The following is a 24,223-nucleotide window of genomic DNA, read 5'->3' as shown; positions in this document are numbered from 1 at the left end:
ATCACTGCATGATAGCCTAGCAAAACGGTCAGCTAACCTGTTTGTAGCTGCGGCTAATACGCTGAAGCAGTCTGCCAAAAACCGGGTTTCTGATCAAACGAAGGTGTGTATTTTCAGTGATTTTTTTTTTTTTGCTATAATGTAGGGAGGCTCCCTCTGGACAGCCTCTTTTTCGATTTTTTTCTTTCTGTCAAGTCTTTCGTATTGTTGTTTTTCAAAAATCTCGCCGAAGTTAACGTGTCAAAACACTGATGGCACATATGGACATCAATTTAAAGTATATGGACGTGTAATTTTATGTTTAAACTTAAAACTGTTAAATTTTCATCAAGTTTTCTTGACCAGAAAGTTGTTTAATAATGTAAGGAAAATGTCCATTGTCAAAGCGACAGTCCATCTCGGCCAATGCAATCAACAAATGAAAAAAATTGTTTTCTCAGCTCTTATATTTTCTGTTTGCCATACTTCTGCCTTTTTTTGCTGAAAATTTCATTCAAATATTGATTTAAAGTCAGAGAAAAAAATGCTAACTTTTCTGCGTGTAATGCACTTTGAGATCACAGTTTTCATTGATTTGAATGGTAGAAGAGTGCATGCTAATGGAGTAGTTAATCGGGTGTAACTTAATTATTATTTGTGCTATCAATGTATCAAAATGTAATTTTTTTCCATGCTCTTTCTATCTGCATGAGTTTCAGATGTAATTGGAAATAATGAAAATTTTTGTAACATACCTACTATAACCCTTTACCACCGAACATGTCATAATTGGCTCAGTGTACTTCAAAAGTGCCGCTGTTCGCGGACTTACGGCAACAATTACCGTAATAACACCAGAGTAATACCCTATGTTGGTTGTGAAGTGCAGTTTCTCAGCTTTCAGAAACTGTTTGAATTTTCCCGATAGGTCGCGTTATTATGGTAATTCAAAGTTCCTTTGATCAGCCACCTCAGGCTCTGTGCTAACCAACTGTTCGGCTAGCAGCGGCGATCGCCCAGCAGTATAGGGTTATAATATGTATGCTGTGTGAGTGTTTCAGATGGCTCTCATGTTGCAAAACTACCGCTGCAAACTGTCGGTCTGTGCATCCAACCGATGCTTTTCGTGCCTCCAGTTTCTTGCTGTGGGGTTTTAATAATGATTCTGGTGAAGGAGTCGCTCTCATGCCCAGTGTTGCCAGATCTCGCGACAGAAACAAGCAACCAGCTCTATGAAAACAAGCCCAAAAGAAGCCCAACTGGCAACCCACAACAATGTGTAAAAACTGAGGCTGCTTTTAAACAGTATAGCTCTGTAATAGTATAGCTCACTTCTTTGTTTTGTCTCAGTGTGTTTTGGAGCAGTAAAACCCATGTTTCTTAGCCTCATAGAAGAGAAGGGTGCACAGTTTTTTTTTTTTTTTTTGTGTGTGTGTGCCTCTCTGTATGAGCATGTTGAACTAAATCAGCATGTTGAGCACATATTTCACACTTGCAAAATCTGGGAATACCTTGGTACGTCTCCCATTAAGACCGCAGCTACTTTCAGAGGTGTATGCAGACACATATTTTTTTTTTTTGGGGGGAGGCAGAAGGAGGGGAGGTGAAGGAACACAGGGGTGCCTAATTAGCGCCGTTCCTCTGTTACTGATCATTTCATATGCACAGCTGTTAGATACAGAAAATGTGACTAGATAATAATTTGGTCGCCTCGTTTTGGCGCCCCCCTCTTGTGCGGCGCCCCTATGCATTGCATATAGTGCACACCCACTTTTAGCACCACTGTCTCCCATCTGAGCTCGGATCCATTCTGTAAGTGCACTCTCTTTCTCCCACTCTTTATTATATTTTTTCTATATTTTCCCCGCTTACTGGAGTTCATTCTTACGCTGCCTCCTCGTTTGGGTGTACGCCCGGTCAACTTGGGCAGGAGCGATAAACTGAAACGGGGGCTTGGAAGGGACAAACTACCCTACCCCTCATCTTTTGCTTTATACGGGCACCGAGAGATATTCAAGGAGTTTTCACTCGGAAAGAAAGTCAAGCCCAAATGAGCAACTCCACGTTCAAAAACAAGCCCAACAAAACGCAACCCGGACTCCGGAGATTTGCAAGCGACTTTAGAAAAAAACAAGCCCAAGGTCACTTATAATAAGCGGACTTGGCAACGCTGCTCATGCCTCCGCTAGTGACCACACTCCCTGGCCAATCAGTGGCATGCTGTACTCGGCGTCACATTTTTGTATTGCCTCGGATCGCTTAGAACCTCGGGTGAGTGAGTACGGAAAAAGGACCGGCAAAGTGTACCTGATTCTAATGGAGATGCCGTCAAATCGCGGCGAGTCGTTCCGTATGGAAACGCGGCTTAATTCTCTTGTCTCTATGTACAATGCAATTCGCTACCTGCTGCTATCTAGTCTAGTGATATGGAAGAGTATTACAGGATTATGCTCCCAGTCACTACTACAGCACAGACACTCGTGGCATATTAGGTGAAACTGGATAATTTCCCACGGCACACCTGGCGATCTCCCACGGCACACTGGTTGAAAAACACTGCTATAAAGTTTTCTGTCGCTGCGACGGATTCCCTTTAACACTGAGCGATCATCGCCGACATGTTTTTCCACGCCTCCTCCACCGCTCTCCTGCCTTGTTTGTGTGTGTGCTCGCTGTGCTGAGAATCAGCTGTTATTTTTTCTCTGCTTCAGCTCCCGGACATACTGCTAGTGAGCGCCGCTATTAGCACTAGTGACCATCCGGTACCGGAAGGACCCTTCCCGTCAAAATATTTTTGACACTTTAATCCCTGATTAGTGACTAAATATAGACCTGCAGTAGAAACGCATTTAGGAGAATGCTTGTGAATATAAAGCAATACAAGATTGCACTCAGGCAGCCCCCAGTTTTTCAACATACTGTAAACACTGATGATGCAACAGCAGCAGTCAGCTGATTTACTGCAGTCTGTCTGCACAAGCGGAAAAAGGCGGAGCTGGCGAGCTCAGATGGAGCAGAAGGAAATGTTTTTCTAGTGTCCAAAAGAAGCCTTTTCATCCCTGTAACCTCCATTAAACCTTTACTGGGAAACAGCTGGAGGTCCTTCATCAACCACCTGATCAGTAAGTGAAGAAAAAGAACTCTGTAGCTGCTCCATCCACCCTATTTGTTTCACAAAGGGAAAAACTGCAGTACGGAAGTTAAAATATGCAGATGAACTGTTAATATGAAAAAAGTATTTCTTATCCAGTTACTTGGGTAATCAATATAAATAGAATATGCAATTGCTAAAATAATCGATAGTTGCAGCCCTAATAAAATTTGTAACATGCCATAAGCTAATGCATCACCTTCTCACACAGAAGCAACAGGATTCAGGTGATAGTTATTGTTATAAGTAAGAAAAGTTTATTTATATAGCCTTTTTCACAGACAGAAAGGCACTGTACAATAATTAAAACACAATATCACCCCCCCCCCCCCGCCCCCAGAAAACACTATGTTAAAAACATAATAACATTACCATATTAAAAGAAAAAGAATAAAAATAAGTCAGAAACCAGAAAGCCTGGTTAAACAGAGAAGTTCTCAACTATTTTTTAAATGACGCCACAGAGTCAGCTAAATGGAGCTGGAGTGGTAAACAGTTCCAGAGCTTTGGTGCCACTGCCTAAAAAGCTCTGCCCGCCCTGGTCCTTAGTCTTGTATGTGGGACAACTAAAAGACTTTGATTTTGTTGTGTGAGAGACTGTTGACTTTTTTTTAAATGTTTTTAAATGCCTGGATCAATTTTAAATATCTGATTTATATTGGTATCAGCGGATATCCAAATGTAAAATATCGGTATCGGACATAAAAAAGTGGTATCGTGCCATCCCTAGCATACTCATAAACGCAACAACGAAACAATGAAAAATTAAGTTAGACCAGTCTCAGATTCTGGGGTCCTATCGGGCTTGGTTAGCCAGTGGGACTCCAGAGGCGGCTGACAGGTATTGGCAGGCCAAGTAGAATGCAGCTCAAAGCAAAAACCCGGGTGTGGGAGGAGTTCGGTGAGGCTATGGAAAAAGACTTTCGGATGGCATCGAAGGAATTCTGGCAAACCGTCAGGCGACTCAGGAGGGGAAAGCAATGCTCCACTCATACGGTTTATAGTGGGCGTGGGGTGCTGCTGACTTCAACTGAGGCTATAGTCGGACGGTGGAAGGAATACTTTGAGGACCTCCTGAATCCCACTGACACGCCTTCTGTACTGGAAGCAGAGTCTGGGGACGAGGGGGGTGAGTGTCTGACCATCACTGGGGATGAGGTCACTGAGGCAGTTAAACACCTCCTTGGTGGCAGGGCCCCTGGGGTGGACGAGATGCGCCCTGAGTTCCTGAAGGCTCTGGATGTTATAGGGCTGTCTTTGTTGACACGCCTCTGCAACATCGCGTGGAGTTCTGGGGCAGTGCCATTGGATTGGCAGACCGGGGTGGTGGTCCCCATCTTTAAGAAGGGAGACCGGAGGGTGTGCTCCAACTTCCGGGAAAGCACACTCCTCAGCCTCCCTGGTAAGGTCTATGTCAGGGTGCCCATTAGTTGAACCTCGGATCCAGGAGGAACAATGCGGTTTTCATCCTCGTTGTGGAATGCTGGACCAGCTTTTTATCCTCTCAAAGATATTCAAATGCACTGAATGATTGTTCAGAGTATACAGCCTTCTTGGAGTCACTAGATGGGGTGCTGGAAGTTGTCCCACCTAGAGACTCCATTGTCCTAGTGACAGACTTATTTCAGGACTCAAGTAGTCAATAACAATGAAACCTGGAGGAGTGTGATTAGGACAAATGACCTGCCTGATCTGAACTCAAGTGGTCTTTTGTTATTGGACTTCTGTGTTAATCACGGTTTGTCCATTACAAACACCATGTGGACAAATGGAATGTTTGTAATAAGGCTATTTATAACTGCATCTGGCACCACCTGGCTGTTAGACCAGTGGGAATGGACATATCAGAAAATGTCAGATTTTTTAAAAATTAAGTCATATCTTGATAAATCAAGCAGATATTTGATTTGAAATGTACTCATCTACATTATCAACTAAAAACCTCCTCAGTTCATTTCGTACCCCAGAAGTAGTCACATTTAAAACTTTTAGGCTGCTCTCCTCCACCATTGCTGCAACAGGCTTTGATCTACAATAAATCATGCGATACAGTAAACCATGAAGAATATACCTGACCTGTCTTTAAAATCCCAGGAATATCAGCCCACATTTGTGGGCCTCATTTGGAGGCACCCTCAAATTGGGATGGCCTTTGTCTCCTGACTGTGACGTAATTGGCCTTAAAATGCAGCCTTAGAAGCCTGCAACCCCTGAATTGGGACACGTCACGTAAGTTGCAGGTCAGTTATCAATTTTTGTAATCATTTCATCCAATCTGTGGCTGCATGTCTTGAATATTCAGCTGAAAGGAGCTGAGCTTTCAACTGATTGCTACCTGGTGGTAAGTTGGATCAGGTGGTGTGGAGGAAGCTGGACAGACCTGCTGCACCCAAATTAGATGAAACTTTATTAACCCTTTAACTCAGAATGCATCGGCCTTGGCACAATGTACTTCAAAAGTGCTGCTGTTCGTGGACTTCTGGCAACAAATACCATAATACCGCTATATGGCTGAGAAGTGCAATTTCTGGAATTTCAAAAACCATTTAAATTTTTCCAATAGGACAAATGGTCTCGGAGTTATGGTAAAAAGCCAGCTGATGAAAGTTCCTTTGATCAGCTGACTGGGTGGTGATATGCTAGGTCTTAACCAGCTGTTCGCGGCTAGTAAGGGCAGGAAAATGACACTTCAGCAGGGATCGCCCGAAGTTAAAGGGTTAATCCCTTTGGGAGGGAAATTAAAGTTCCAGTAGCATTTTTACATTATAGGCACAGAAGCAGACATATAGTCAGAAATATAGTCAGTCAGAAATATACAAGCAAATGAGTAAATAGATAAATAATAAACAAGATACAACAAAGACAAATAAAGATATAAAATGTCTGACAGATGTTTTATTGCAACTTTATATTGCCCATTGTCCAGTATCGCTTTATGGAGTTTTTCAGTCTGTTAGTCCAACACTAGGGAAGGAGCAGTCTGTCACTGAACAGGCTCCTCTGGTTGCTGATGACAGTGTGCAAGGGTGACTAGCATCATCCATAATGTCCAGTAGTTTGTCCATAGTTTTTTCTTCTCCTGATCAGTGTCAGACACGGTGTCCTTCAGCCTGACATACTGTGGTCTGTTGGTGAGGTAGCTGGAGATCCAAGTGACCAGGCAGGGGTCCACTCTCATCCTGTTCAGGTTATCCTGAAGCATAAGGGGCTGGACGTTGTTAAAGGAAATTTAGAGATCCAGAAACAGGATCTCACTGTGCCATTTCCCTTCTCTAGATGAGTGTGTTCTCTGTGTAGTAGGTAGAGGATGGTGTCTTCCACACCGACACCTGCCCAGTATGCAAAATGCACACAGACCTGGGCGTGTTTCACCTGGGTTCTGAGGAGGCTGAGGAAGAGCCGCTCCATCGTCTTCATTAGGTGTGAGGTGAGTGCCACTGGTTAGAAGTCATTCAGCTTGGTAGGTTGGTCCTTCTTCGGGACTGGAATAATGTAGGATGTTTTCCAGAGGGTGGGCACTCTCCCCAGTTGCAGACTGAGGTTGAAGATAGTTCACCAAGTTCAGTGAGGGGGAGTGTCGGGGGGACATGGGCTGATTGAAGCAGTTAAAAAAGTTGTTCAGTTCATTTGCCCTCTCCACTGTCCTTCCCACAGCTAGGGTCTTTGTTTTGTGGCCTTTGATAGTTTTCACACCTTCCCAGACCTCCCTCATGTTGTTCTCTTTCAGCTTCTGCTTCACATTTCTCCTGTAGCTGTCCTTTGCTTCTTTCACACATCGTTTTACCTCCTGTTGAGCTGCTTTCATCGCCTCCCTATCCCTGCTCCTGAAGGTGGACTTCTTCCTGTTGATGATGGCTTTGAATTCCTGTGTTACTCATGGTTTCTTGTTAGGGTAACACTGTACAGTCTTGGTGGGGGAGACCATGACTGCACAGAAGTTGAGATAATCTGTCAGACAGTGTGTCATCCCCTCTATGTCCTTACAGTGTGGACTTAGCAACACATCCCCAGTATGTGGTGTTGTAGCAATCTCTGAGGATAGCGTCTGAAGGAACAAAACGTACCATCTTGTGATTGAGTGAGTTGTTGCAAGCTGCCATTGAACCAGGGGGGGTGTACTCTGGCTGTAGTTAAACCAGGTTCTGGTCAGACTTCACTAATAGGGGGAGGGGTGTGATTCTGTATGCTTCCCCTACATTAGCGTACAACAAGCCAATTGTCCTGTTGTTCCTTGTTGGGCAGTCCACAAACTGGTAGAAAGCAGCCAAAGTAGATTCCAAGGTAGCATAAGTCCCCAGAAATGTTCATATGATCATTTATGATCATAATAATCATTTATGATCATTTAGATCAAGATCAAGATCAAGAAGACTTTATTGTCATATATATATATATAAACATATAATGAAAACATATAATGAAATTTGCGTTCCAGAACACCCATCCAAGAGAAATACAAAAAACAGAAGCAAACAGGGGGGACAGGTGTCTGAGGTCGTGCAGCCGTCCACATTAGCATCCAGTACGAGATGAATTGGCCATGTCTCTCTAAAGATTAACAAGCTGCACTCATGGTAATTCTGCTGGTTGTGCAGCGTGGACAGCTCGTTGATCTTGTTCGGTGGGAAGTTCAAATTCCCTATAATAACAGATGGAATCTAGGGTTTGCAGCACCTCCAGTTGTCCGCTAGCCGAGCCTTTAGCTTAGCCCCGGCGTGTCCTCCTGACCTCTGACAGGATGGGGTGTCGTATCCCAGCTCATCCCATTGTTCTCAGAATAAGAGAGGAGACTGGCTCCAGTTTGAGGTTTAAAGTTAAAAATATTCATAGGATATGAGTGAAAAACATGATACTTAGGATATGAATGAAGAAATTTAATAGTAAAATTGGAGAAAGAGGTTTAAAATGCTAAGTACTACAGAGTTACTGGAAAGGCAGCTGTCTACCACAACACTAAGATGGCAGTATGTATAGTAAGGGTACACTGTGGCTACGTTTCCACCGCCGAGGTTCCGGTGCTCCTGCCAGTGCTGGTGTTGGTTTCAATGAACTGGTGAAATGATTAAGAATGGGTTTGCATTTCCACTGCATTTCTGTGAACTGATCCTTTACATATGAGTGCGGGCTGTTCCTTGTCTGGACACGGAAGGGGAGCGTATTCTCCCACGTTTGTGCACAAACGTGGGAGAATACGCTCCCCTTTCTTGTGCTGCGAACACATTTTACGGTCCAAACCAAACTACTGCAGCATCTGTGTGCAGCACAGAGGCAAACACAGATAGTGATTATGAGCAAGATGACAAGTACGCACTTTGCGTCCATTTATCTGTGATATGAAAGCAAAGCAACAAAGCAGCAAGTTCATCCTTAGGACCCAACCTAATTCACAGCCGTGAAAATCGTATCAATTTTCTCATGTAATACATACCATGCAGTGAAATAGCAGTAGAAAACTTTATGTTGAGATGGCAGAGTCACGCCCTTCTGCCGCTTTCGTCACACATTTTTGGTTTGAGACCAGCTAGCTTGCAGGGCCCGAGCTGAACCCGTTTTTTGGCCAAGCACCAAGTGCGTTCATGGTGGAAAAACTGCTGAATGGTTCAAATACTGGCACCGGCACCCCATCGGTGGAAACAGGACCTGAGAGTGTCTGACAGAGGCCCCAGTTTGTGAAATCTTCAGTACCCGCCTCAAGCACAACTTTGACAGCAGTCCAAGGGAGGCTGGAAACACTGAGTCAGAATGGACCATGTTTCACATCTTCATTGCCGAGGCAGCTGTATGGCGCTGCAGTTATAAAATGGCTGGTGCCTGTTGTGGTGGAAAAACCTAAACCAGATTGTGGACACTGGAAGTGAAGGATGCCATCTGTTAAGCTGAAGACAAAGTCCTGTTTGGCTTGGTTATCCTGTGGGACTCTGGAAGAAGCTGACAGGTATTTGCAGGCCAAGTGGAGTGCAGCTCTGGCAAGAGTTGACGCAAAACCTCAGGTGTGGGAGAAGTTTGATGAGCCAATGGAACAAAATTTTTGTTTGGCCATGAAGCAATTTTGACAAACTGTCAGGTAATTTAGGAGGAGAAATGGAATGCTGGACCAGTTCTTTATCCTCTTGGATGAAGCATGTTATCTTTCAATCACATACATATAGAATATCGATGATGCATTAAAGACTTCCAGTTCCCACAGTCCCTGAATACAACAGCTGGGACTATGTTGTCCAGCCACTGTGTTGAGCTGTCAGTCATGATTTCACATCCCGGTCATCGGAGGCTCCGCCCCCCATGCCAAAACAGGGCCAAAAGTTTGAACTTGAAAAAAAAATCTTAGACTGCAAAAAAAAAAAATCTGAAAGTGTAAAAAAACAAAAAAAAAAAACAAAACTTTGAATCAGAAAAGTAGTTTTGAAAATTTTTTTCCAGTTTCAAATCTTTTTTTTTTTTTTTTTTTTTTTCAAGTTGCAAAACTTTTTTTTCCCCCTGTTTTACATTTTTTTGGGGTTCAAAATAATTTTTTTTCAATTTTTTTTTTTTGAACAAACTTTATGGCCCCAATTTAGCTCAATAGATCTACATCTATACTCACACCTACGATCATGATCTTTGAGTAGTGACCAAAAGAAATAGATCGTGGATACAAGCAGCATAAATGAGTTTCCTTCAAAGGGTGGCTGGGGGTCACCCTTTGTCATAAAGTGAGCAGTTCAGTAGAGCTCAGTAGAACCACTACTCCTTCACATCAGTTGAGGTGGTTTGAGCATCTGAAGAGGATGCCTCCTGGACAATTTGTTCTGGCCATGTCCTACTGGGAGGAGGCCCCAGTTAGACCCAGGGCATGCCAGAAAGATTACATCTCTTGTCTGGCCTAGGAACACTTCATTGTTGTCATGGATGGGCTTCTCTACTTAGGTTGCTGCCTCCGTGACATGGCTCAAGATAAGCAGAAGAAGATTGATAGATGGATGGATGAATATCTATGTTTGTCTAGTTTTGCATATACAGCCACCATATTGCTTAACATGCTTCTTAATACTTGTATGGACGCAGAGGTCTACTGTATATACAATCAACAGATTTTGAAGCGGCCTGATTGTTACAAATACTAGACAGATATTTATGATATTTAGTTAAGTTTAAAATTTTGGTTTTCATAACAAAATGCTTATATTAATATTATATTAGTATTTCTTACATCTAATCGGGGTGGCTGTAGGAAGGTCAGCGGTTCGATTCCTGGCTACTCCAGGCTACATGCCAATGTATCCTTGGGCAAGATACTTAACCCCAAGTTGCTCTCCAACCGTCCTATCGGAGTATGAATGTGTGTGAATGTTAGTTAATTAAAAGCACTTAGCTTAGTAGAAACATGGAAGTGCTTGTATGAATGTGAGTGCATGGGTAAATGTAAAACGTGTTGTGTAAGCGCTTTGAGTGCTCTGATTGAGTAGAAAAGCGCTATATAAGAGCTAGTCCATTTACCATTTACCAATTTTTAAATAAATAAAGCACAGTGAATTAACCTCCTAAGACCCTGTGTCCATAATATGGGGACATTACATTTTGGCTTTGCTGCACCTTATACTTCATTGTGCTCAATAGTATTTTATACTTTAAGTCATGTTGTTTTTGTTGTGTTACGCTATAAAATAATCCCAGTGTCTACATCTGAGGACATATTTTTTTTCTCACAACAGTATGTAACAACCATGTAACAAAATACAACTTCCTGTTCAAAGAGGAAGCTTAGTATATACATTTCAGGTCCATCTAATCACAAATATCTAGGAGAAATTGAAAATGCATCGCAAACAGGAGCTGGGGTCTCAGGAGGTTAAAGCAAATAGATAAAAACTGTCTGGAGGAAATGCTTCCACCTCAATAGAACCCAGAGCTAATAATAATCAGGGGTTGGAACACATTCATATTGTATCAGGATTAGTGTGGGTGTACAGTTCAGGTAAATTATGGTGGTTGCCAGGTTGCCAATGAAGTTGGAGTTTGTCATTCCAGCAGACAGACATCATTGTAGGAGTGTCCTGTCCTGCCCTTTGTCACAATTATGTCTGTCTGCTAGATCTCTGTCAGCAGTTTGGACAATAACTAGGGCTGAGTGCTCATGCTGAGTTATGGCAACATCTCTCATTAGACTCTATGCTGGCAGCACTGCAGTTCTGTGATTTTTCTTCATTTTCTGCTGCTGTCTTTTCATTTTGCATTAGGAGTGAAACCAAATATATTTTTGATGTGACTTCCTTGAATGACAGTGTATACAACCCTGTGTTATGATTTTTTGATACATTTATAATTTTTATGCTTTTTTTATGAGAAAATATGCTCAGTGCCACAGATACGCAAGGGTGGTCACAAAAGATTTTCAGTACTTGTTATTTTATTGATATCCATGGCTACTAATATTAATAGCTTTTAATAATATCATGATCCTGGGTCTGTGACCCAGCGTTTTCTGTTATGGACTTTTTGATTCTCTCATTTATTTTATTTTTTGATTCATAGTAATTCTGGTTGTTTGTAACAACCCTCTATGTTTGTAACAGCAAGGGAACAGTTTACCCTGCCCGGGATAGGGTTACTGGGGCCCCACCCTGGAGCCAGGCCTGGGGAGGGAGCTCGAGGGAGAGCATCTGGTGGCCGGGCATTAGCCCGTGGTGCTCAACCAGGTGCAGCCCGAAGACGTTACATGGGCCCGCCCTCCTGTAGGCCTACCACCTGCAGGAGGCATCGTAGGGGTCGGGTGCAGTGTGTGTCGGGCGGTGGCCGAGGGCGGAGGCCCTGGCGGACTGATCCCCGGCTATTGAGACATGGAATGTCACCTCTCTGGTGGGGAAGGAGCCTGAGCTACTGCGTGAGGTGGAGAGATACCAGCTAGATATAGTTGGGCTCACCTCAACGCATGGCCTGGGCTCTGGAACCAGTCTCCTGGAGAAGGGCTGGACTCTGTTCCGTTCTGGAGTTGCCCTTGGTGAGAGGCGGCGCGCTGGGGTGGGTATTCTTGTATCCCCCCGGCTTGCTGCCTGTATGTTGGAGTTTTCACCGGTAGACGAAAGGGTAGTTTCCCTGCGCCTTCGGGCTGGGGAACGAGTCCTGACTGTTATTTGCGCCTATGCGCCGAATGACATTTCAGAGTACCCACCTTTTTTGGAGTCACTGGGCGGGGTGCTGGAGAGTGCTCCATCTGATGACTCCATAGTCTTGCTGGGAGACTTCAACGCTTACGTGGGCAATGACCGTGAGACCTGGAGGAGCATGACTGGGAGGAGGAACGGCCTGCCCGATCTGAACCTGAATGGTGCTTGGTTATTGGACTTCTGTGCAAACCACAGTTTGTCCATAACAAACACCATGTTCGAACATAAGAATGTCCATAAGTGCACATGGCACCAGGATACCCTAGGTCGCAGGTAGATGATTGTATCATCAGATCTGCGGCCGTATGTTCTGGACACTCGGGTGAAGAGAGGAGCTGAGCTGTCCACTGATCACCACCTGGTGGTGAGTTGGATCAGGTGGTGGGGGAAGATGCTGGACAGACCTGGCGCACCTAAACGTATTGTGAGGGTGTGCTGGGAACGCCTGGCAGAAGCCCCAGTCCGGGAGATCTTCAACTCCCACCTCCGGCAGAACTTTGACAGGATTCTGAGGTAGGCTGAGGACATTGAGTCCGAATGGACCATGGTCCGCACCTCCATTGTTGAGGCTGCTGCTCAGAGCTGTGGCTGCAAGGTGGTTGGTGTCTGTTGTGGTGGTAACCCCCAAACCAGATGGTGGTCACCGGAGGTGAAGGGAGCCATCAAGCTGAAGAAAGAGCCCTATCGGGCTTGGTTAGCCTGTGGAAGGAATACTTCGAGGACCTCCTGAATCCCACTGACACGCCTTCTGTAGTGGAAACAGAGTCTGGGGACGAGGGAGATGACTTGACCATCACTGGGGGTGAGGTCACTGAGGCAGTTAAATAACTCCTTGGTGGCAGGGCCCCTGGGGTGGACGAGATGCGCCCTGAGTTCCTGAAGGCTCTGGATGTTATAGGGCTGTCTTGGTTGACACGCCTCTGCAACATTGCGTGCAGGTCTGGGGGAGTGCCATTGGATTGGCAGACCGGGGTGGTGGTCCCCATCTTTAAGAAGGGAGACCGGAGGGTGTGCTCCAACTTTTGGGGGGACACACTCCTCAGCCTCCCTGGTAAGGTCTATGCCAGGGTGCTGGAAAGGAGGGTGTAGCGGCAATCTTCAAACGTCTATTGCCGCTTTTGCAGGATGTAGTTTCCGACTCGTGCTCTTAGGAGGCAGCTTACTATTCCTTCAGTGATCAAAAATGAGATGGATGTAAAGGCAAAAAAAGGATTATTTATTCCGCACAGACCTGGTAACTTTACAGTGCGATATCTCCTGTCGGAGTCCTTGTTAGTTATTCCGGTTATCACTTTATACGAACCAAACTAAATTGCCGGCGACGATCAGAAAACTGTTGCTCCACCTCCTGCTTACTAGCTAAACTCCCCGTTCTGCCTGGGTGGCTTCACTACACCCTCCCCTTCACGACAAAACCCACATTTTACGACAACAGATTCATAGCAGCAGGACCAACCAATGGAGCACAACATCCCAAATTACAAAATAGACAATCAAAATCAAACACAAAGTGCTACGAATTAAAATATTATAACAAAATACTTAAATGCAGATTGATACATATATATATGTATGTAAACACAAGCAAAAATACTGGCCCAAATTCTGTATGGCTCTAATATCCCGGCCTCTAATTGTTCTTGTGAGTCACAAAACAATTACTCTTTTACATATAGTTTAGAACAATAACACCTTGAATATAACAAACATATTGATCATTAGAACTGTCCATATGATAGGTTTCAGTCTTAGCACAGCAGGAACACTTTTCAACATTCATGCTGGCATGTGTGTCTTCGTGGTTGTGCATGTTTGGAAAAAAGGGGATGGAGTCAGAGGTTCAAGCACATGACTCACCGTTGGATATAAGCCTTTACCGCTGTCTCTTGTGTGATATGTACAAAGGGGGCTACATATCACATTCAAGTAGCACACAAAGTTTTGTCACAGGCCGTAGGAGAACACTCGTGCTGGTTTTCACCCTAGCCTGGCGAACCTGTCCTTTGGCATCCTTGATTGTCTGGATAACTCGACCCATCACCCACGAATTTCGTGGGGCCGACTCATCCACAACAAGAACGATATCATCTTGACCGATATTCCTCTGTGGATGCAACCACTTTTGCCTCTTTTGCAAGTCTGGCAGATACTCCTTAGTCCAGCGCCTCCAAAACAAGTCTGCCAGGTACTGGATTTGGCGCCATCTACGTCTTGAGTACATATCACTCCTGTTAAATAATCCAGGAGGTAGTGGTGTTTTGGCCTTCATTAGAAGCAGATGGTTTGGAGTCAAGGCCTCCAGGTCATTCAGATCGGTAGAAACTCTTGAGATTGGACGACTGTTGATAATTGCCTCGACTTCACACAGCAATGTCTGCAGTCCCTCCTCATCAATCGTTTGCTGCTTCATGACGGAGCTGAGCACTTTTCTTATCGTTCGTATCTGTCTCTCCCAAACTCCTCCAAAATGCGAAGCGGCTGGAGGATTGAATATCCAAGTGATACCCTTTGCTACCAAGGTTTCCTGAATTTTTGCATTATCCAAAGCCTGCAGAGCTTCGCGCAGCTCCCTCTCTGCACTTACAAAGTTCATTCCGTTGTCGGAACGCATCAACTGGACCTGCCCCCTCCTAGCAATGAACCTCCGCAGTGCGTGAATACAGGAGTCCGTGTTCAATGAATTTGCCACCTCAATATGCACCGCTCTCAAGGTCAAGCAGGTAAAGACAACACCATACCTTTTGATCACAGTTCTGCCCCTTTTAATTTCAAAGGGACACTCGTGAATGGTGGCTCATCAGGTATGAGTCTTTCACTGGGGAGGTCTGCCATGATCTGACTTCCTGCCTTTCCATGATGCCGTCTGCAGATGATGCATCGTGATAGGACCTTCCGAACAGCAGCATGGGATCTCAGTATCCAGTATTTCTGCCGTACCTTTGATAGGATGTGATTTCTGCCACACTGTCCAAGGTTTTCATGAGCAGATCTGAGAATAAGTGAGGTGATATGCTGGTCTTTGGCTAAGATTGCAGGGTGTTTTGCCTCCTCCTGCATACTTGATCTGCTCAACCGACCACCCACTCTCAAAATGCCATCTTGCATGACTGGTGACAGCCGATAAAGAGGACTGTCCTTTGCCACCATCTGTCCCTGTTGCAGCTTAGCGATTTCTTCACCAAACCACTTCTCTTGACTGAAACACACTATTGCCATCTCTGCCTCTGCCAAATCACTTACAGAAAGGGGCAAGATGGAAAGTGATGCTTTGAAGTGGCTCATTTGTTTCTCATGCTCCGACCTTTGACTCTCTTCGTCCAACTTTCCAGCCTTGAGCAACGCTTTCAAGTCCTTTCTCTTTTGAGCAAGGAGCCTTAGTATGAACTTTAATCTGAGGACCCATGCAACAGCTCTTATAACTCGATACCAGCTTGAGTAATGATGAATGAGCTGAGAGATGGCATCTGGATTTTCCTTAGCACTAAGTGCACACACAGAAGCTCCCTTGACTTCTGGATCATCACAGATGGGCTGGCATATGCTGTCTGGTATTTCTGGCCACTCCGATTCTGGTTTTGTGATAAAATCTGGGCCCATGATCCAGGTCTTTGCCCTGAGAAAGGCGTCCATGTTGAGTCCTCTGGAAGCAAAATCTGCAGGGTTGACAGATGTGTTCACGTATCTCCACTGGCTGACTTTCGACCTATCTTTAATTGCAGCAACCCGATTAGCAACAAATGTGCGGTATCTCGCTGTTTCATTCTTGAGATACTTAATTACTGACATACTGTCCGTCCAAAAGATAGATTCCTCCAACTTTAGATCCAATTCCCCTCTCATTATCCAGTCCATCTTTGCTGCTACCACTGCGGCAGTATGTTCAAGTCGTGGTATGGTAACCGGCTTCAACGGTGCCACTCTGGCTTTGCCAATAATGAAGGCACTATGTGCCTGGTTCTGGTGGTTTTTTGAGACCAGGTACGTGACCATGCCATACCCTCTCTCGCTTGCATCAGCAAAGTGGTGAAGTTGAGCTGAAGTAGTCTCACCAAAGTTGACTGGTTTCACACATCTGCTTACCTCAAAATTGGTTAAATGATGTAAACTCGTTACCCATTGTTGCCACAGCAGGGTTAGGGATTCTGGCATGCTGTCATCCCATGCATGCTTGGTTCTGCTTAGCTCTTGCAGAATGTGCTTCACTGGCAGAATGAGAGGAGCTAAAATCCCAAGTGGATCATAGATAGTGCTTACCATGGAAAGCACTCCTCTCCTTGTGAGTGGTTTGGTCTGAATAACAACTCGGAACTTGAGCATGTCCGACTCCACACACCACTGAATACCTAAAGCTCTTTCAACAGGTAGGCGGTCCTTTTCTAAGTCGAGTTCCTTGACTTCTTTAGCCCTATCATCCTCTGGCACAGATGCAAGAACTGCTCTGCTATTGGAAACCCACTTAGTGAGTTTGAAACCTCCCGCAGCACACAAAGCCCGGAGGTCCTGAATCAGAGGGATTGCCTGCTCTTCAGTGCCAACAGATTTCAGGCAATCATCCACATAAAAGTTCCTTAGAACAGTATTTGTTGCACTTGGGCTGAACTCTGCCTGGTTGTCCTCTGCACACTTTCTTAGTGCGTAGCTGGCACAGCTCGGTGATGAGGTTGCACCGAACAAGTGAACGACCATTCTGTATTCTTTGAGATCTTGACTGAGGTTTCCCTGTGGCCACCACAAAAATCTCAGCATATCCGTGTCTTCGGCAGGAACCCTGACTTGATGAAACATGCCTTCAATGTCGGCCATGAAGGCAATCAGCTCCTGTCTGAATCTTGTTAACACGCCGATGAGGGAATTAGTTAAGTCCGGCCCCTGCAACAGCTGTGCATTCAAAGATGTACTTTGGTATGTGGCCGCACAATCGAATACCACCCGCAACTTGTGTTTAGTTTTGTGGTGGACCCCGTGTTGTGGGATGTACCATATTTTAGTACCGCCTTTACAATCTCTGCATTGGTAACTTCTTCGGCGTAGCCCTTCTCCAGATTTTCTGTCATGAAACTTTGTGTACTCCTGATGAAATTCCCTGTTTTTCAACAGTCTCTTTCTCAGACTTTCTGCTCTTTGTACTGCAATAGCACGGTTGTTTGGAAATGTAACTTCCTTGTTCTTTAACGGGAGTCCAATACTGTAGTGGCCCTGATCCAGCTTCACGGACTGTGTTACAAAGTTCATAAACTGCCTATCTTGGGACGACATTTCTATGGTTCTCTGTCAGCTGATGTTCAGGGAAGTCATACCTCATTTGCTGCTGAGTGAGCTCCACTAGCTTCGCCACTGATATCCTGTTCACTGTTACTTGGCGGCCACTCAGCAGTTCCTTGGGCTATGCCCTCTCCTCTTAGCAGCGGCCCATTGATTGTCCAACCTAAAACAGTCTTCACCGCATACGGACCCTCACCCTCACTGTTGATAACCTTCCAGAGCTCGAGTGCCTTTGGTACATTGTTCCAATTAACATACCAATTTTTCCCTCAATTTGCTTGAGCTGCACCTCCTTCAAATAAGGCCATCTATCCACGTCACTCTGTTGTGGAATGCTGTCCTTCGTTACCGGAATCTCAGCCTGCGTGAAAACCTGAGGAAGCTTCAAAAAGTTATCCTGATCCAAACCACTGATCTCAAGTCCTGTGATCACATGAGTACTAACTGTCCCTTCTTTTCCCATTGTACGGAGCAGAATGTTGGCCCTTTTTCCTGTGACCTTTAAATCCCTCATCAGCTCCTCCGTGCAGAGGTTCCAGTGCTTCCTGGATCAAGGAAAGCATATGACTCCACTGTCTTATTGCTCCTCAAACTCCTGACCTTCACTGGCACAATTGAAAGTGCACAGACCATTTCCCCGGCCCCTGTACAACCACATGTCTCGCTGCTTACTGTTGGGGAATTAGTCAGTGCTGGTTGCTTGACACTTTTACTTTCACCATCAAGAGATGGGGACTTGTCTTTGCTCAGATGAAGGATGGTGGGATGTTTCTGAGAACAAGTCTCACAGGTGTGCCTTTGCTGACCACCCTTTGCTTAGATGTCCTGGTGACAGGCATCCAAAGCACAAGCCCTTGGACTTGAGGAAATCCAGCTTTTCGCCATGAGGCCTTTGCTTGATGATCTTGCAGATATCCAGGCTATGTCCTCCCTTTTGACAAAAAAGACACAGTTTCCGCTTGAGTGGCCAACGTTTCTCTTTTCCATTTTTTCCTCCTCTGAGCCCCTTGACACAGGAGTTGCATTGATAGCGAAGATGCTCTCTCTCTCCTTGAATTTGAAACATTTTCTTTGCCTACCTTTGGCCGGCTCTTGTCTCTTGATGAAGTGGTATCCTGTATATTACCAAACAATGGGTGAGAAGCAATCTTTGCCTGTTTGTCCACAAAGCTGACCAAATCAGTGAATCTAGCTCTCATTGCTGTGCGTTCTTGAAAATCACAAGCAGCCCCCCTCCACCTTTCCCTCAGCTTAAAAGGAAGCTTAGAAATGACTGCTCGCATATTGGTAGGGCTATCCATTTCCTCTATGTACTCCATGCTGTCTACTGTGTTACAGCAACTCGTGAGAAACACAGCAAACTCAGTGAGAGCTTCTCCGTCTTCGGCTTTAATCGTGGGCCATTTCAGGGCTCTTTCAATGTAGGCTTGGGCAATGGTATATTCATCTCCAAAATGTTTGCTCAGAAGCCTCTTGGCTTCAACATAGCCCTTATCAGGATGCATGTGAGAACAGCTGCGAACAACAACCTTAGGTCTACCCCGGGTGAACTGCTCTAGGAAACGCAACCGGTCCCTGTTGCTATCTGTCCTTTCTTCAATCCCATGCTCGAATGCTCTCATAAAGAATCCAAACTCCAGGGGATCTCCACTGAAGACTGGAACATCCAAAGGTGGAAGAGTGGATGCCTTCTGTTGTTTCACTAGAAGCTCTGTAATATCGTTTTGTCGCTTCATGACCTTCAACAAATCTTGAACATCAGCAACTCTGCTCTGACCATGGCCAGGCTGGCTGTTATCTTTATTTTTCGGCAGATGAGGTCTGCTACTCCTTACTGTGCTCTGTGTGACCTCTGAACCATTATTCTGGCAAACATCTCCTTGTTCTGACTGCCCAGCTCTGAAGAAGCTGTGCCCCCTATCTTGGCCTGAGGCTCCTTTGCTGTTTCCATCCATCAGGTCAGCGGAGGTGCTTTGAGCTGGTTCCTTTACGGTCAGCACCTTGATTTTTGCGTTAGCCGCAGCAATAGCTGTGTGTAACTCCCATTCCTCTTTCTTTGCTTTAAGCAGAGCCTCTTGTCTATCAATTTCCAATTTCTGTTTTAAAGCCTCTGCGCGTGCTACCAGCGCAGCCCTCTCCGCCTCCACCTTTAGCCTAGCGGACGACGTAGTTGAAGACACAACAGAAGATGACTGGCTGCTCCGCCGTGCCTTACTGTACTTGGATGATATCATTGAGGCACTGTCTGCTGGCTCAACCTCAGAATCAATTAACCTGGCCTCTTCTGCTTGCCTTTCCACTCTGTTCAGCCAGCTCTCAACCTTCTCCACAAAGCTCCTCAGATATCTAGCTTTTGGCTCATACCATTGTGTCTGATCATGAAGTAGCTCTGGTTCATTCATGTGATCTTTAACTGCATCATTGGCTGCACAGAACTCCATGTAAACGCTTGTGAATTCAGCAGCTAATGTAACTGAAACTTCTCCAGCTTTATTATCATCCTCCATAAGAGCTTCAATTTCCTTAATCTTCCTGGTAAGGTAATTTAGCTTGGCTTTTCTTGCTACTTTAAGTTCCCGAACCTTCTCCTCTTGTGCTTTAAAGGTTGGCTTTGAAATTCTTTTTTCTAGTTGTTCCATATTAATAGGTACACCACAAGCTCTTGCTTAACTGGAACTTTAATGCAGTTGCTTCTTCATCGGAACAGATTCACTTGACACTTAAAGTGTGAAAATCATCTTACTTTACACATGTGGAGTCTTCTTCAGCCAAAAGTCCTGGAGCGATCCTATATCGAGACATCCACCGGTAATGCGCGAACGCCTTTTTTTTCTCCTTTCCTTGCCGACGGACACCAATTAACTCCGTGCGCCATAGGCGTTGATAATCCTTTCACTTTCGGAGCAGTTTTCTGACTAATGTAGCGGCAATCTTCAAACGTCTATTGCCGCTTTTGCAGGATGTAGTTTCCGACTCGTGCTCTTAGGAGGCAGCTTACTATTCCTTCAGTGATCAAAAATGAGATGGATGTAAAGGCAAAAAAAGGATTATTTATTCCGCACAGACCTGGTAACTTTACAGTGCGATATCTCCTGTCGGAGTCCTTGTTAGTTATTCCGGTTATCACTTTATACGAACCAAACTAAACTGCCGGCGACGATCAGAAAACTGTTGCTCCACCTCCTGCTTACTAGCTAAACTCCCCGTTCTGCCTGGGTGGCTTCACTACACCCTCCCCTTCACGACAAAACCCACATTTTACGACAACAGATTCATAGCAGCAGGACCAACCAATGGAGCACAACATCCTAAATTACAAAATAGACAATCAAAATCAAACACAAAGTGCTACGAATTAAAATATTATAACAAAATACTTAAATGCAGATTGATACATATATATATGTATGTAAACACAAGCAAAAATACTGGCCCAAATTCTGTATGGCTCTAATAGAGGGGTCCGTCCGTTAGGCGAACCTAGGATCCAGGAGGAACAATGTGGTTTTCGTCCTGGTCGCGGAACGCTGGACCAGCTCTTTATCCTCTCAAGGATATTCGAGTGTGCGTGGGAGTTTGCCCAACCAGTCTACATGTGCTTTGTGGACTTGGAGAAGGCATTCGACCGTGTCCCTTGGGGTATCCTGTGGGAGGTCCTGTGGGAGTATGGGGTGTCTGGCCCATTGTTGCGTGCCATTCAGTCTCTGTACAACCACAGTGAGAGCTTGGTCCGTATAGCCGGTAATAAGTCAGATTTGTTTCCTGTGGGTGTTGGACTCCGTCAGGGCTGCCCTTTGTCACCGATTCTGTTCATAATTTTTATGGACAGAATTTCTAGGCGTAGCCAGGTGGCGGAAGGCTTCTTCCTTGGTGGCCTCAGCGTCTCATCTCTGCTCTTTGCAGATGATGCGGTCCTGTTGGCTTCATCAGGGGGTGGCCTCCAGCTCACAGTGGAACGGTTCGCAGCCGAGAGTGAAGCAGCTGGCATGAGAATCAGCACCTCTAAATCTGAGGCCATGGTCCTCAGCTGGAAAAGGGTGGAGTGTCCTCTCAGGCTCAGGAACGAGTTCTTGCCCCAAGTGGACGTGTTCAAGTATCTCGGGGTCTTGTTCACGAATAATGGGAGAAGGGAGCGGTAGATCGACAGACGGATCGGGGCTGCTTCTGCAGTGATGTGGACGCTGCACCGGTCTGTTGTGGTAAAGAGGGAGCTTAGTGTAAAAGCGAAGCTCCTGATTTACCGGTCAATCTACGTTCCTACCCTCACCTATGGTCACGAGCTTTGGGTACTGACCGAAAAAATAAGATCGCGAATACAGGCGGCAGATATGAGTTTCCTTCGAAGGGTGGCTGACCTCTCCCTTACAGATAAGGTGAGGAGTGCGGCCATCCAGGAGGGGCTCAGAGTAGAGCCGCTGCTCCTCCACATCGAAAGGAGCCAGTTGAGGTGGCTCAGGCATCTGAATAGGATGCCTCCTGGCCGCCTCTTGGGTGAGGTGTTCCGGGCATGTCCTACCGGGAGGAGGCCCCGTTGTAGACCCAGTACACGCTGGGGAGATTATCTCTCAGCTGGCCTGGGAATGCCTTGGGGTCCCTCCGGATGAGCTGGAGGAGGTGGCTGGGGAGAGGGAAGCCTGGGCTTCTCTGCTTAGGCGCCTGCCCCCGCGACCCGGCCCCGGATAAGCGGAAGAGAATGGATGGATGGATGGACTTTCTGATTCTCTCATTTATTTTATTTTTTTGATTCATAGTAATTCTGGTTGTTTTATTTGTTCCTCAGGCCTTCTTAGTTTAGTTAGTTCTGTTTGGATTTTGTTCATTTGTATATAATCCCTCATTTAGTTATTATGCTTCTTTTCATGTTCCCTGTTAAATGATATGAGTTCTGTGGTGTCCAGTCTTTCCTAGCGTCATCTCTGTCCATTGCATTGTGTCTCTGGTGTCTTGTCACTCATGTTCATTCATGTGCTCAGGTTCCTTTCCTCCATGTGCCTGCCTCCCTGTGTCAAGACTGCATTTTCATCTGTCATGTTTAGTCATTTCCTGTTTTACTTTGTTAGCTCTTGTCTCTTGTTGCATTGTATTCAATTTTGCTTCCCTTTGTCTTGTTAGATTTAGTTCACCTGTGCTCCCTGCTGTGTCTGATCTCCCTGATTTCCTCTTGTGTATGTATTGTCTATGTCTTCCTCAGTTCCTGGTCACATTGTGCCCACATATGTTGTGCATTTCTGCTCCTCATTTTGACTCTAGTTCCTGTCAGCCAAGTAGCCTTTTCAGTTAACTTTTCTCCTTAGCACTGCATTTTGGGTCCCACTCTTTCCGCATTTACTGCACATTATGACAGTAATGCACTGCTCTGTTGGCTATGCCATGTACATTGTCCACTGGAAAAAGCAAATACAGCTGTTCTCTCAAAAATCAAGCAAAACTTTAGTTCAAGCTGGCCACATAGTCAAGCTCATCTAAATGGAAGAATTCATGTAGGATGAAGTATTTCACCAAACTCAGCCTACCCACAGTTTTTGTACATGTGCACTTTGCAAATTTCTTTCATGTTATTTAATCAATGATGTGAATGATACCTTCTCTGATCTATACTGTGTTCTTGGTACTGCTTTTTCCACTGTCAGCCTTTCATCTATTTATACATGTAGGTTTTGGCATTCCCAGAAGATCACTATACTGCCACGTAAATTACTGCAGATGGAAATATTAATCATTCTGAATAAAATGCACTGTGTAATATATCGGATGCATTTGATGTAAACTCAAGACTTAGTTAATAGTAAAGTTGCACACCAGTTGTATATCTGTATGACTGCCTGTCTTGGCACAGCAGGTTTCTTTTTGAAACCATGAGCTGTCAGCTCTCTCTCTTCCCCTCTTACTGTGTCTTCTGTGCCTCAAGAGAAGAAAGCTCTTAATTGGAAGAAGTAATTAAAACAAGTGTCTTATATATTTATTTATGACATCAGCAGGGACCTGCTGGCCATGTGTTATGCAACGAGTAAACTCACACTGATAAAGCAATAAGACACAGCTGGTGTCACAGAAGGCAAAAAGAAAACAAAGAAAAAACACAGGGAAGTTTAAAGTAACAGTTAAAAAGAAACCATAGCACATTACGCAGACCATGATAATCCAAAGGAGGTTAAGGTAAGGGTTGCATTGATTTTATAAAAAGCAAAACCTGCACAGGTATAAAGTGGTATAGTATACACTACTTCATGATACTAGGCTGAAAAGACAAACCCAAAGTACATTACCCAATACAAAAGTTATTATTAGAATTATAACCCATGCAACAGAAGCCAGTTAGGCTGTGACCGCTGAAACAAAAGCTATTACTCATGTAATTTCTAGTAAAGCATACTTTAATTTATAACAGTTGTTATAAGTTACCTGTGAACATCAGAGCTTTATCAACTTTGAGCTAGCCTTGGGTCTTTGCTCCGCATTCTAAGGAATAGCCTGAATAAGTAAGAAATTCAGGCAATTCCTTTGTTGAAAAAATGCTCAGTACTGAAAAATCACATCTTGTATGGGAAAGTGTGAAATCCATGATGGGGATGCAGTCTAAGAAAGTTTTCAGTTCTTTTAATGAGAAGTCTGACTTTGACCTTTCTAATGAACTGAATTTCTTTTATAATCATTTTAACTTCTATGATTTTAGTGATGAACAGTCAGT

General features: G+C 44.8%; 1 protein-coding gene across 5 annotated transcripts in view; it reads left to right on the top strand.

The window, feature by feature from the left end:
• The window catches only part of cemip (cell migration inducing hyaluronidase 1), a 306,192-nt gene that overhangs the window by 95,958 nt on the left and 186,011 nt on the right, over positions 1-24,223 (top strand). The gene's annotated exons all lie outside the window — the stretch shown is intronic.

This window comes from Archocentrus centrarchus, unplaced genomic scaffold (assembly GCF_007364275.1).
Source record: "Archocentrus centrarchus isolate MPI-CPG fArcCen1 unplaced genomic scaffold, fArcCen1 scaffold_48_ctg1, whole genome shotgun sequence".
NCBI lineage: Eukaryota > Metazoa > Chordata > Actinopteri > Cichliformes > Cichlidae > Archocentrus > Archocentrus centrarchus.
Note: the sequence above shows the minus strand (reverse complement) of the source record. Positions and strands in the feature narration are given on the sequence as shown.